At 41.0% G+C, this 13716-nt stretch overlaps 1 pseudogene; it reads right to left on the bottom strand.

Moving 5' to 3' along the window:
- Positions 1 to 3241, bottom strand: part of LOC122447248 — a 68567-nt pseudogene extending 65326 nt beyond the window's left edge.
- Positions 3242 to 13716: the final 10475 nt, after the last annotated feature.

Genomic DNA, 13716 nt, shown 5'->3' with positions numbered 1-13716 from the left:
AGAAGTCAATCTGAAAATCCTACACACTATTATTCAAATGTATGACATTCTGTTTAAGTCAATGGTTGCTAGGGCTCGGATGGAGAAAGGAAGGGATGAATACTGGGTATCTGAGGGATTTTTAGGTTAGTGAAACTATTCTATATTGTAATGGTGGACATATGACTTTATGCATTTGCCAAGACTCATGGATCTATTCAACAGTAAGTGTGAATACTCAATACAAACTATGGGCTTTAGTTAATAATAATGTATCAATATTAGTACGTCAACTATAACAAATATAATACATAAATGTAAGATATTAATAATGGGGTGGCTATAACATAATCTGTGAGGGGAAGAGGAAGTATACATAACTGTTTTCTACTCAGTCTTCCCATAAAACTAAAATTGCTCTAAAAATTCAAGTCTATTAATTAGAAATATATGTATGGCTGATTCATTTTGTTGTAAGGTAGGAACTAATTCAACATTCTAAAGCAACCATGCTCCAACAAAATTAATTTAAAAAAAGGTAAAATATATCTATATGATATATAGCTAAATAATAATGTACCTGATAACTGCCGTTGGAGGTCAGAGAAAGAGTATATGAAGGTAACCTTACAGTTACCATAAAGTAACAGAGGTTATGTTACTTTAACTGAATATATGAAATATCTGTCCAGTGATAAAAAAAAAAGTGAGATTTGGATAACATCTTCAAGTTGCTTAGAATGGAGAGTGGTAAAAGAGAGAAAAGAGAACATTCCATATGAGGAAAGCAAATACAGCAGAAGCTAGTGGAAAAGTCTTTGAACAGTTATATAAGCTAGCAAAATGACCACTGAGGTCACTGACTGCTACTGTGGTCTGAAGGTTTGTGTCCCCCCCAAATTTGTATGTTGAAATCTGGTCTGATGTGATGGTATTAGGAAGTGTGGCCTTTGGGCTCTGTACTCATGAATGGAATTAGTGCTCTCATATGGGGCCTGCCACATAGCTTTCTAGCCCTTTTCACCATGTGAAGTTACAAGCAGAAGTCTGCAACCTGGAAAACGGCCTTCACCTAACCAGGCATCTCAGACTTCCAGCCTCCAAGAATATGAGAAATAAATTTGTCCTTTATAGGCCACTCGGTGTGGGGTTTTGTTATAGCAGCCTGAATGGAATAAAACACCTGCCTTTTCAAAACACAACATTAGTGTTTGTCAAGATTTGTTTTCAGAAAGGACATGAGCTTTTTGTCTCCAAAGTACTTGAAGATAGGCTGATGTATTCATTCAGTTAAACACCAAGGGACAGACTACAGCCAACCGGTCTAATGGGTGACTGAAACTGGTCCTGAGCTGTATCCTATCTCTGGAAACTACAGTCAACCGTGTCACTACAAAGGAACCATATGACTACCAGCAGAAGGAATGAGTACCTTAAAATAAAAGACTGACAAATTTTTAAGCATGACAGCAGGTATTTCTGTTCCCTCTCCCACAACCTCTCAGGCACTAAATCATGACTCCCAGGGGCACAGTCTCCTAAGTTGTATTCTCTGAAACAACCACACCTAGGAACTCTTTCCAGTCAGCCCCCACTTAGACCCCATGGTAATTTATAAACAAGTCACATAAACATTCTCCTTATTAAGAAAAGACGTGATAATACATACGTCAACAAAATGACCGCAAAATTCTCAAGCTTAAAAGTCAGAAAGTTTCTGGCAACTGGATTACTGGTCTTTCCAAACTCATTATTGGTCTCCTTGCTCTGCAGTGGATCTAGCCTGGATTCCCTGCCTTCAATTTCCCTGCCCTCCAAATCCACACCCCTTGCCCCAATTTCTCTTAGGAGACCACACAGATTTCCTTAGCAGCCAGCCCTCAGACTTTTAACATTGTTCTCCTGGGCCAGACACTGATTTGTTCGTTCTTTACAGGGAGGAATGTGTGAAAAAACAAACAAACAAACAAAAACTAGGTGCGTTTATTACCATGACATCATTTAAGCACTCATCCTCCAGACCCAGTGACTAAATAGAGATTAGTTTCTGTAATTCTCATAAAACAAAAAAAACTTCGTTAAAGTATTACCTTCGCATCCCAGAGGTCGAAAGAAGCACAGAAGGGTTAAATCATTTAACTGGTCCTGATTAGCAAGGAAAGTTTCTACCCAGGCCGTGTGAGCTGACCGCACTTTTACCCCTTTGGGCGGATGGTGACGGCCATCCAGGGGAGGAAGGCCCGCAGGGTGGGATGCCTGCGGAGACGCTGGCGCCTGGATGCCTGGAGAAGAGCATTGAGACCAGGAACGCTGGAGGGTGGGGCCGCACCAGTCCCCAGGGCCCGCGGCGGGCAGGTGCCTGGCTGCGCGCCAGACAATGACCCCACGTGTCCCACATGCGCTTGCTGGGGCCTCCATGTGCCGCCAGCCCCTCGTGCGCCCTAACCTCACGTGCGCCCCAGCCACGCATGCGCCCCAGCCCCACGTGCGCCTGTGTGGGCCCCACGTGCCACTCAGCTCCAGCTCCACGTGCGCCTGTCCCGGCCTCCACGTTTGAACTGCCGGCGGGGGCGGGGCCTTGTCCGAGCCCCACCCGGGGATCCGGTTAATTGACGGCAAAGATGGAGCACTAGCCTCGCAGTGTTGAGAAGCTGGCGTTGGGCCGCCACAGCCCTGACCGCTCTGCAGGAGCTGGGGCCCCTCTGAACCTCTCGGTTTTTCCCAGGACCCCGTGACCCAGTGCAGAGGCCTGCGGGTAGGTGCCCCTCGGAGACTTGGTGGGGATGGGGAAGTGGGAAGGGGCTCCTGCGCGGGACAGGCGGGCAGCGGAGTGCGGGGCGTGCCCGCAGTGATGGCGCAGTGAACAGCCGGTTCTGAGACTTCTGGAATCCGGCACAGCAGAGGCCACTTGGTCGGTGTTCACACAGTGTAGGCGGATGGAGTTCCTTTCTGGCTGGTGGGTTGCTCTCAGCACAGCTTATGTTACTTTAACTGATCTTCATGGTGCCTCTGTGAGCAGTGTGCTGGGCACGAGAATAAGTTTGTGCATCATTTCTTGTGCCAAGTACGCGGATTTCTGAAATTTATAGAGCTCTTTACCCCCGTCTCAGCCTTTAACCTTGGCTTCCTCCCCAGCGTGACTAAAGACTCATCGTCGTTCTTACCCACCTTGCTCTCCGGGCTGATAAGATTCTGATGTCAGGTTTTTCTTCCCACACTCTTCCCGGGAGAGACCGAAGTTCTCTTCCCAGTAACTTGGCATTAAATGTTACTTGCATTTCCTCTGATAAGCGATATTTCAATGTACGGTAGAAGCTTTTGACTTTTAATACTAGCAGGATAGTCGGAGAGAAGTTGGTAGATTTCATCAACCAACTAAATATTATCTTTGGAGACGTTTTCCCAGTCAGGAGTTTGGTTTCTTCAAATGTGCAAATTAGTGAATTGAGTCAGATGAACTGTTCTAAAAATCTTAGTTCTGGCACATCTATAACTCAGTAAATGGGTGTGATTCATGTGACTGTTAGGATGTCCAGATAACAGTTGACTCTTTTTTTCTTTTAGGTTAATTATGACTCTTCCTCTTTCTGAAGCTACAGTTTGGGGTAATCTCGGAACTGGGTTCTCCATCTGACAGAAGGCTTTAATTTGCAAAATACCTATCAGTAAAACTGTCTTTTTCAAGGCAACTATGGTAGTGGCTTAGGTCAGGTAGATGCATACAGTCTTGCATTTGAGTTACTAATTCTTTAAATCTTCAAAATGCCAATAATAAATGGAAAGAAAACCACTTTTCATCTGGACTGATCTAAGAAAGATCTTAATACTGGCATTACTCTTCTCACATTTGAAAGATTCATATCAGTACTTGATGGCAGAATTCTTAATTTTACCTTGTTTTGCATTGTGAAGTAAGTTTAATTCAATATTTAAGAATTTTCAACTTCTTCAAAGGATAATTGCAAACAGTTGAGAAATCTTCAGGTTTACTGAGTGAAGAAAATTGCCAGACTTCACTTATGGCGAACATGGAACCTGTTTTCTCTTTAACAGCAGAAGTACTAAATCTGGGTTATGGGCATTTGTGAATAGGATCCTAGATGCTTTTCCTAAGGGAGTATTTGTTCAGAAGTCAAATTGATGGCTCTGCAAGGGAGGAGTAGAAGTGGGAATTAGTGGATTTGAACCCAAAGAAAAAACGACTCTCCCCTTCACACCAGGTAGAGTGGGCAGGGAGGGCTCACTGTAATTTCTCACTTGTTCTGCTTGCTACAGTTGGCCTTGCTACCTGCTGGTATTTGTTAGCCCGCTTCTATATTTGCCTGCTTGTCACAGTCCTAGTGACACAGTAATGAAAGCCAATGTTTCTGGGTTCCTTACTGTGTTAGTTTCCCAGGGCTGCTATAATAAGGTGCCATAAACTTGGAGTCTTAACAACAGATTTGTTGTCTCCCAGTGTTGGCAGCTAGGAACCCGCAATGGAGGAGTCAGCGGGCCTCAGCTCCCCTGCAGGCTCTAGGGGAGAATCTCTCCTTCTTCTCGCCTTCTGGTTGTTTTCAGCAGTCCTTGGTGTTGGTTCCCTTGAAGATGTCATGGCAGTCTTTGCCTCTGTCATTTTGTTGCCTTCTCCCTGTCTGTCTTTTCTCTTATAAGGACATCAGTACCGGTGGGTTAGGGATGAGTGTAACGACTTAATTGATTACTTCTGCAAAGATCATATTTACAGATAACATCACATTCACAGTCACCTAGGTTAGGACTTCACCTTATTTTAGGCAGACATGATTCAAGTCAAAACTCTTCCTGCTCCTTTTCTGTGTGCTGTGTCAAGGGGCTTTGCACTTTTAATTCTCTTGTTTGTAATTCTTCTGTACCCCTAAAGGGGCCGTAAAAACCAGGGACATGGTTTATGTAAAAAAACAAAAAGAGCCCTGTACAGTGCAGGGAACTCAACTCAGGTGTTGTGTGGTGACCTGGGGGTGGGATGGGGGAGGGGTAGGAGGGACTGTCAAGAGGGTGGGGGTACATGTATACATATAGTTAATTCGCTTTGTTGTACAACATTGTAGAACAATTATACCTCAGTTTTTTTTAACGTTTTAAAAAAAAGGTCTTCATTAACCTTCAGCCAGTGTTTCAGAGACGCTTGATACTTTTTTTTAAATGTCCACAGATACAACCAAAAAATGTTATGTTGTTTTGTTATTCTTTTGCATTGTAACTGAATTCTTCTGTAGCCTGGAATCACTTTTTTGGAGAGCTCAAAGTAACTCCATATGCTCTCATTAAGCTGTTTGATTTAAACAGGGGCCAGTAGTTTGGTTTATTAGCACTTAATTGTTTTTGTTAGTAGAGATTTACTTTACTTATTTTAACCATCTGCAGCCTTTACCTGTTTTCAGCCTTTACTCTTCAGCATGAAATCTAATACCACCTAGAAGGAAAAGTAAACTTTGAATTAGCAGAAACAGTCTTCAATAAATGTGCTGTAATTTGAATCAGTGATAAGAAGGTTTTTCCATTCAGGGCAGCCGGTTCTAACACCCATATTACTTTTTACTTTTGTTTTCATGAGTTTCTGCTTACTATCCAATCAATGTAGTTCTTTTGTCTTGACAGTTCTGTAATGTTGAAAGAATGAAGTCACTCAGTCGTGTCTGACTCTTTGTGACCCCATGGACTGTAGCCCACCAGGCTCCTTGGTCCATGGGATTTTCCAGGCATAAATACTGGAGTGGTTGCCATTTCCTTCTCTAGGGGATCTTCCCAACCCAGGGATCGAACCCAGGTCTCCTGCATTGTAGGCAGATGTTTTACTGTCTGAGCTACCAGGGAAGCCTGGTGTAATGTTAAAACTTGGAAAAATTCTTAGAACTTTTACGTCCTAAATGTTTTAGGACCATGCAGATGAGTTCCGAGGAAGGAAGATGCATAGAAATACTCTTAATAAATTAATGTTAGAATAGATTTAGACTTATAAAAGTCATGAAGTTAGTACATTCTGTTTCTTTATATCTCACACCCAGATTTTTACTCATGTTTTATATTAGTATGATGTGTGTGACAAGTAATGAACAATATTGAAATATGATTGTTAACTTAAAGTCCATAACTTATTTAGATTTCCTTAGATTTTACCTAATGTCCATTTTCTGTTCCAGGATCCCATCCATTATACAGCATTACATTTAGTTGTCATGTTTCTTTACGTTTCTCTATGCTGGCACATTCCCATGTTTTTTAATTCTACCTCCGTTGATTTCTGGTCACTTTTCTGGCCACTTTGCATATACCATCACATTTGCTCCTCAGAATAACTGAGAGAAGTAGAATTAGTTGTGTATTGAAACAGAGCAGTTAGGCAGTTTGTCCAAGGTTGCATTATTAGAAAATGGTGAGTCCGCAGTTTGAGTCCCAGGCTCCTGGAGCTCCAAAATCCATGCTCTTCTTCTGTGCGTTTTAGCAGTTACTACTGTGTCTGCTCTATTAGCACAGGTTTCCATACCTGAACGTAATTTGGTAATTTAAGTCAACCTGAGTTTTCTTAGCTTTAGCACTCTTGGCATTGTCTTTGTGGAGGGGGCTGTTCCCTGCATTGTGAGATGTTTAAAAGCGTCCCTTCTCTTCTCTCTTTGCACTAGATGCAGGTAACATAGCTGCCTTCTCACGCTCCTCCAGACACATAGTGTGACAACCAAAAATGTCTCCACATGTTGCTCTTTTTCCCATGGTGGTGTTCAGTCATGTACTGAGAATCAGTGGGTTAACACTTTCCTTAAAAATGCTCTAAGTCGATGGCGATGACCTGTAACACGTATTGAATAAACCAGGGCACTCTGAGGCAATTTGAGCTTCTAAAAACTGTGTCCGTTTTAAAGAAATAATGCATGGCTCACACTTAGTGTTGTGGGAAAACGTGGGCTGTATGATTTTGTTGTAGTTTAGTCTGAAGTCTGAGAATGAAAATCAAATGGTTACATTTTCAGCTAGAGTTTGTTTAGTTACTCTGTATGTTTGCCATACATTGGGGTCCATTTTTATAATGTGTGTATTGTTCTACATTTAAGGATTTTAATATAATCTCACAATTTGATATGGTATGGATTTTTTTTTTTGCCCTTAAGTAGTTTTCACAGCAGGACCATAATCAGTGCTGACTGTGTGGATCATGGTTGATGCTGATTATCCCCTTGTAACTTTTGAGTAAATATAATTTATTATAGCTTGGCATGTCTGCTTTATGACTGGATTTTTTTTAAGGAATTATAATTATTTAGCCTGCATTCTTAGCAAAGATGATTCTCATTAGTATCACAAATGTTTTCACTTTTTAATAAAAGGATTAAACTTCTGAAACAATGTTCAACTTTCTTTGTGAGAAAGTGAAGGTGTTATGAAAGTGTTAGTTGCTCAGTGGTGTCTGACTCTTTGCAACCCAAGGACTGTAGCCCTCCAGGCCTCTCTGTCCACAGAATTCTCCAGGCAGGAATACCAGAGTGGATAGCCCCATTCCTTTCTCCAGAGGATCTTCCTGACCCAGGGATGGAACCTGGGTGTCCTGAATTGCAGACAGATTCTTTATAATCTGAGCCACAAGGGAAGGCCTAAACTTTTTTGGTTGATCTCAAATACATAAGAAGAGTAAATCCCTCCCCGACAGCTATTTTTTTAAGCAAATAGGAGATTGTTTGAAAATGTTAACTACCTTGGATTTGTTTAGTGCCTAAGAGCACGTGAGCATGCTAGTTTAAAACAACTTCTGAGCCTTCTTGTTCAACCTTCTAAAAGCTTGTATCTGACAGGGTCAGATTTGTTCCTATGCTTGATTTCATAGTTCTAGGTCTGTCCTGGTCTGTTTGGCATTCAGTGTTCATATATACATGGAGGATGGTAAATTTTTTATCTCTAAACTCCTAGGATTACACATATCCAAAACAGAACTCAAATAGTGTTCAACCCTTGAATAGGATAAGTGAAGAATCCAGCCTACAAAGATTAAATCTCTTATTCAGAGTTATTTAAACGGGTCGCTAGACTCCTTGATTTCTTTCATCATGGTGCTTTTAGAAAATCTGTGACCAGATATGAAGAAGGAAGCATCAAGATATATGATGATGGTGAACTTTAAAGACTTGTCCAAGTCATATTCAGGGCTTCCCTTATAGCTCAGTTGATAAGAATCTGCCTGCAATGTGGGAGACCTAGCTTCAATCCCTGGATTGGGAAGATCCCTTGGAGGAGGGCATGGCAACCCACTCTGGTATTCTTGCCTGGAGAGGAGGTTGGTGGGCTACCCTACGTGGTTGCAAAGATTGAGCGACTAAGCACACATATCATAGGCAGATGAGACTTGACAAGCTGAAGCTTAAATTCTGGTTGTTAGACTTGACAAAATGTTCACTGTATTCTTCTCTAGTCTCTTGAATCCTGTTTAAAAATAAAAATAGCCCATCCTACTGGGCTAATGATCTGCTATACCAATATTCATTTCAACTCTGATTTTAACTTAGATGAAAAATATGTAGTTTTCATTTGGCATGCAGTGAATATCATTTGGCAAAGTCAGCATTAAAAACAGGTCCACCTGATGTAGGTTTTGGGATGTTTACTTGTCAAGACCAGTGCCTGTAGTGTGTTAAATTACTTGTCTGAACCTGATGTAGTTTGTGTCTGTGGGTGATTAATGCTTGAGGGGAAGGTGATAATGCTAGAGATGCTGTGCTGTATCATGCCTGGAGAATCAGGAAACAGTGTGTGGTTCACAGGTGCATATTATCCTCTTCTAACCTGCTCAGTCTTTTATATGGTCTTATTCAATCTGCAGAAAATCTTCGATTTCCCATGTTCAAGCAGCAGGCTAATATGGGCAAACTCACTCTTTATCTTTTAATTACCCTAGGAAGATTATCCTTTTCAATGTCAGTGATGCTTATATTTCCTGTCTCTTCACAACTTTTATCCTCTTCAGTTGTCTTATTGATCTCAAATTAATAAATGACTCAGCCCTACATTTTAGAATTTGTAGGCTAACCTACTTACAGCCCAACTATTTGGATTTATGTTTTATCTTGAATCCCTAGTCCAGAAGTCTGTTTGGGATTTAAAATACAGTCTGATTTGTGCAAGTTTGACTCTTGACTGAATTACTTGCCTGTATTACCTCTTAAATTTCTGTACTGTGTGTAGCATTTATCATAGAAATTTATTATACCCTACTTTATTTTAGGAAAAATGACTGATAAATGTATTACCGTAATTTGGCTAAAGATCTACAAGTCGTCTTTTTTTTTTCCCTCTCATCTAATGTCTGTGGCGGACTTCCCTGGTGGCTCAGACAGTAAAGTGTCTGTCTACAACGCGTGAGACCTGGGTTCGATCCTTGGGTCAGGAAGATCCCCTGGAGAAGGCAATGGCACCCCACTCCAGTACTCTTGCCTGGAAAATCCCATGGACAGAGGAGCCTGGTAGGCTGCAGTTCATGGGGTCGTGAAGAGTCGGACATGACTGAGCGACTTCACTTTCACTTTCAATGTCTGTGGCTCTCCTAAAGCTATCTCACTTAATCTCAGTCTCTAATGAAATATTAACACTAAAATTATTTGGTAACTGATTTTTAATGTTTAAGTGTTTTGAAAAGGTATAAATTTACTGGCAGTGTAACTGAGGTGTTACGGACTGAATGTTGGTGACCCTACAAAATTCATATGTTGAAGTCCTAATCTCTATGTAGCTGTATTCAGAGATGGGATCTCAAAAAAATAACTACAGTTTAATAAGGTCATAGGGTAGAACCTTGACTCACTGAATTAGTGTTCTTAGGGAAAGAGACACTGGAGAGCTCTCTCTGCTCACCAGCATGAATGCACTCTCCCCCAACCCCTGGAAATAGAAAGGCCATGTGGAGGCATATTGAGAAGGCAGACTTCTTTAAGCCAAGAAGAGAGTTTTCACCAAGAACCAAACTGGTCAGAACCTGGATCCAGCACTTGTAGCCTCCAGAACTAGAACACATTTCTTTTATCTCAGCCACCCAATCTTTAGTTGTTTTTGTTGTTAGGAGAGCCTGACCAGAACAATACATGAAGGCAAGTTGGCTGAACTTGTCTTTGATTTCCTCAAGGTAAGATTTAGTTACTGTTTCACAGGACTTAATTAGGATGAAAAGAGAAGGAAGAGACTTATCACATTGAAGTACTCAAATATTAATAATAAAGCTTTTGAAAAAAAAATAGAGTAGATATGGCATTCATTTGGCTTTCCTCATAGCTCAGTTGGTGAAGAATCTACCTGCAATGTGGAAGACCTGGGTTCAATCCCTGGGTTGGGAAGATCCCCTGGAGAAGAAAAGGCTACCCACTACAGTATTCTGGCCTGGAGAATTCCATGGACTGTGTAGACCATGGGATCACAAGGAGTCGGACACAACTGAGCAGGTTTCTCTTTCATGGCATTCATTTAAATGTCCTTTATAATCTCTAGTATTTTAGAAAGTTAAGTGTTTCTAGCACTCATTTTGTTTGGACATCGTGGATGAAGGTAGTACTGCTGCTCCTGGGTTCTAGACAACAGGCGGGACCTGGGCTTATTGTGAGATTCCATCAAAAGCCTGCTTCTGGCTCTTTCCAGTAGAGAGTAAATCTTATTACCAGTGGTAAATCTAGTTCCAGCTTGATTTATCTAGTTAATTCTCCATAATTCAGTTCTTGAAACTGCTTGCATGCTTTCTGGAAGAGTGGCAACATTTACTTTCCTTGTTAATACTTGCTTATGAAGCCTCTCTAAGTGTTTTGAAAATTAAAAACAATCTTGCTGACTGTTTTAAACTAAGAACATATTAATGAGTGAGCTGCAAATCACCCTTTTTTGCTATTGGGAATATACAAATATAGTAATGGCTTTATTTGTATGTACATTAGAAACTTTTCATGATATGTTTTTAAAATTGCTAGTAACTATGTAACAATTCGGAGAAGGCAATGGCACCCCACTCCAGTACTCTTGCCTGGAAAATCCCATGGACGGAGGAGCCTGGTAGGCTGCAGTCCATGGGGTTGCGAAGAGTCAGACATGACTGAGTGACTTCACTTTCACTTTTCACTTTTATGCATTGGAGAAGGAAATGGCAACCCACTCCAGTGTTCTAGCCTGGAGAATCCCAGGGATGGGGTCGCACAGAGGCGGACACGACGGAAGTGACTTAGCAATAGCAGCAGCATGTAACAGTTATGCTGTGAGTGAACAAGGTGTAGTGGTTCACTGCACTCCTTATATTACAACACAAAAGATGAATTCCTAATGATTCACTTAAAACTTATGACTAGTACGTTAAATGGAGTTTTAATATCCTTCAGGAACTTATGCTTTCATTTTACACATTTATTTTATCTGAAAAGGTAAGGAGGCAATTCTTAGCAGTTTCTCTAGTAGTTTTAATTCCCCTTAATTCCTTACTATTTTATTGGTGCATATTGTTTTCCTTTTAAGAATATTTAAGGCCAATAATAGTTCCTCAAATTTTATGTCAAAATATGCCCCCCCCCCAAAAAATAAGGGATATGCTCGACACAAATGGCAGCCCAAAAATTAGCAGCACTGACTTCAGAGGCTTGCTAAAAAGTGTAACATAAAGAGCAAGACTGTTCATGACTGACTCAGTTGAATTGACTTACTAAAAACCATGAAGTCCATCTTGGTTCTCCTTTATGGTTTTTTGTTGTTGTTTAGTCTACCAAGTTGTGTCTGACTCTTCACGACCCTGTGGACTGTGGCCTCCCAGACTTCTCTGTTCCTCACCATCTCCTGGAGTTTGCCCAAGTTCATGTCCAGTGAATCAGCATTGTCATTCAACCATCTCATTCTCTGTCACCCTCTTCTCCTTCTGCCTTCAATCTTTTCCAGCATCAGGGTCTTTTTCGGTGAGTCACCTGTTCGCGTCAGGTAGCCAAAGTATTGAAGCTTCAGCATCAGTCCTTCCAAAGAGTATTCAGGGTTGATTTCCTTTAACATTGACTGGTTTGATCTCCTTGCTTTCCAAGGGACTCTTAAGAGTTTTCTCCAGCACCACAGTTCGAAAACATCAATTCCTCAGTGCTCTGCCTTCTTTATTGTCCAGATCTCTTAGAGTTTTACTAAATATTGATTTATACAGTGGAGAATGTGATAGGAAAACATTGGTGCTTTGTTTTATTTTTTTATTTGACTAAAATTTTCATTTCTGGGCCCACCTTATCTTTGCAATAGGTCTTAAGTTCCTATTAAGAAATGAAATGATTTATTTTCAGTTTAAAAAGTACTTAAAAGCCAGTATAATTTGTTGTTTTACTTGCTCAGTCATATCCAACTCTTTTGCAACCCCATGGATTGTAGCTCACCAGGCTCCTCTGTCCATGGGATTATCCAGGCAAGGATACTGTAGTGGGTTGCCATTTCCTTCTCCAGGGGATTTTCTCAACCCAGGGATTGAACCTGCATCTCCTACGCTGGCAGGCAGATTCTTTACCACTGAGTCACCAGGAAAGACCCGAAGCCTATGTAATAGGATGCTTAAAATATTAATATTTGTCCATTCCTGAAAATATTTTTAAATATATATCTAAAATACATAGATAGAGCTGGTTATATAGATCAGTGGTCCCCAACCTTTTTGGCACCAGAAACTGGTTTCCTGGAAGACAGTTTTTCCACAGACCAGGGCAGATGTGTGTGATACCAGCAGCAGTAAATACAGATGAAGCTTTGCTTGCTTAACCGGGTCCTGACTGGGGGTTGGGGAACCCTGATGCATCCCATGAGGACCAGTCTCACTACCACCTTGTATAAAATTTGTAACTTTTGTTTAACCTGAGTCTGTTTTCTTTTTCTCAAATAGAGAAGATACTTACCTCCTAGAGTTGCTGTGAATATGAGAATTTTTGAAAGGAGTGAATATAACGGATACCTGCTCTAAATCCTCCGTGAACTCTCCCAACACTAACCACAAACCCCAGCTCCACTCCCTGTAATCTCACGCATCTTCTCTCCCTTGCTTGCGCCACCCAGGCCTAGCTGACCCCACTCCTGGTCTTGCGGAGCACACGCCCACTTGCCTCTGCTCTCTCTGCCCTTTCCCTAGACTTGTTCCCTGCTGTATCCTGGTGCATAGAACGTCATTTGCTTTGTAGCAGGTAGTGTATTTTTAAAATAAATTTATATTAAATCTTTTGAAAAGGCAAGCTATCTGCATTTGAAGATAGTAGATTCATAAAAATATCATAGCAAGACAATTAGAATAAGAGAACAAATATATTCTCCTTCCAGATTAGTATATAAGATTATTTTGGAAGATATTGGCAAGATTCTTTCCTACCTTTTATGAAACACTGGCTGACTTTGTTATTTTCTAAACAGTAAATTAGGCCAGGCTGTCTATTGTCACCCTGTTTATTTAACTTATATTTAACTTTATTTAACAAATGCCAGACTTGATGAAGCACAAGCTGGAATCAAGATTGCCAGGAGAAATATCAATAACCTCAGATATGCAGATGATACCACCCTTATGGCAGAAAGTGAAGACGAACTAAAAAGCCTCTTGATGAAAGTAAAAAAGGAGAGTGAAAAAGCTGGATTAAAACTCAACATTCAGAAAACTAAGATCCAGTCATCTGGCCCCATCACTTCATGGCAAATCGATGGGGAAACAATGGAAACAGTGACAGACTTTATTTTTTGGGGGGCTCCAAAATCACTGCAGGTGGT

The sequence above is a fragment of the Cervus canadensis genome, chromosome 9, assembly GCF_019320065.1.
Source record: "Cervus canadensis isolate Bull #8, Minnesota chromosome 9, ASM1932006v1, whole genome shotgun sequence".
Taxonomy (NCBI): domain Eukaryota; kingdom Metazoa; phylum Chordata; class Mammalia; order Artiodactyla; family Cervidae; genus Cervus; species Cervus canadensis.
The sequence above is the reverse complement of the archived record's forward strand: the minus strand, read 5'-3'. Positions and strand labels throughout refer to the sequence as shown.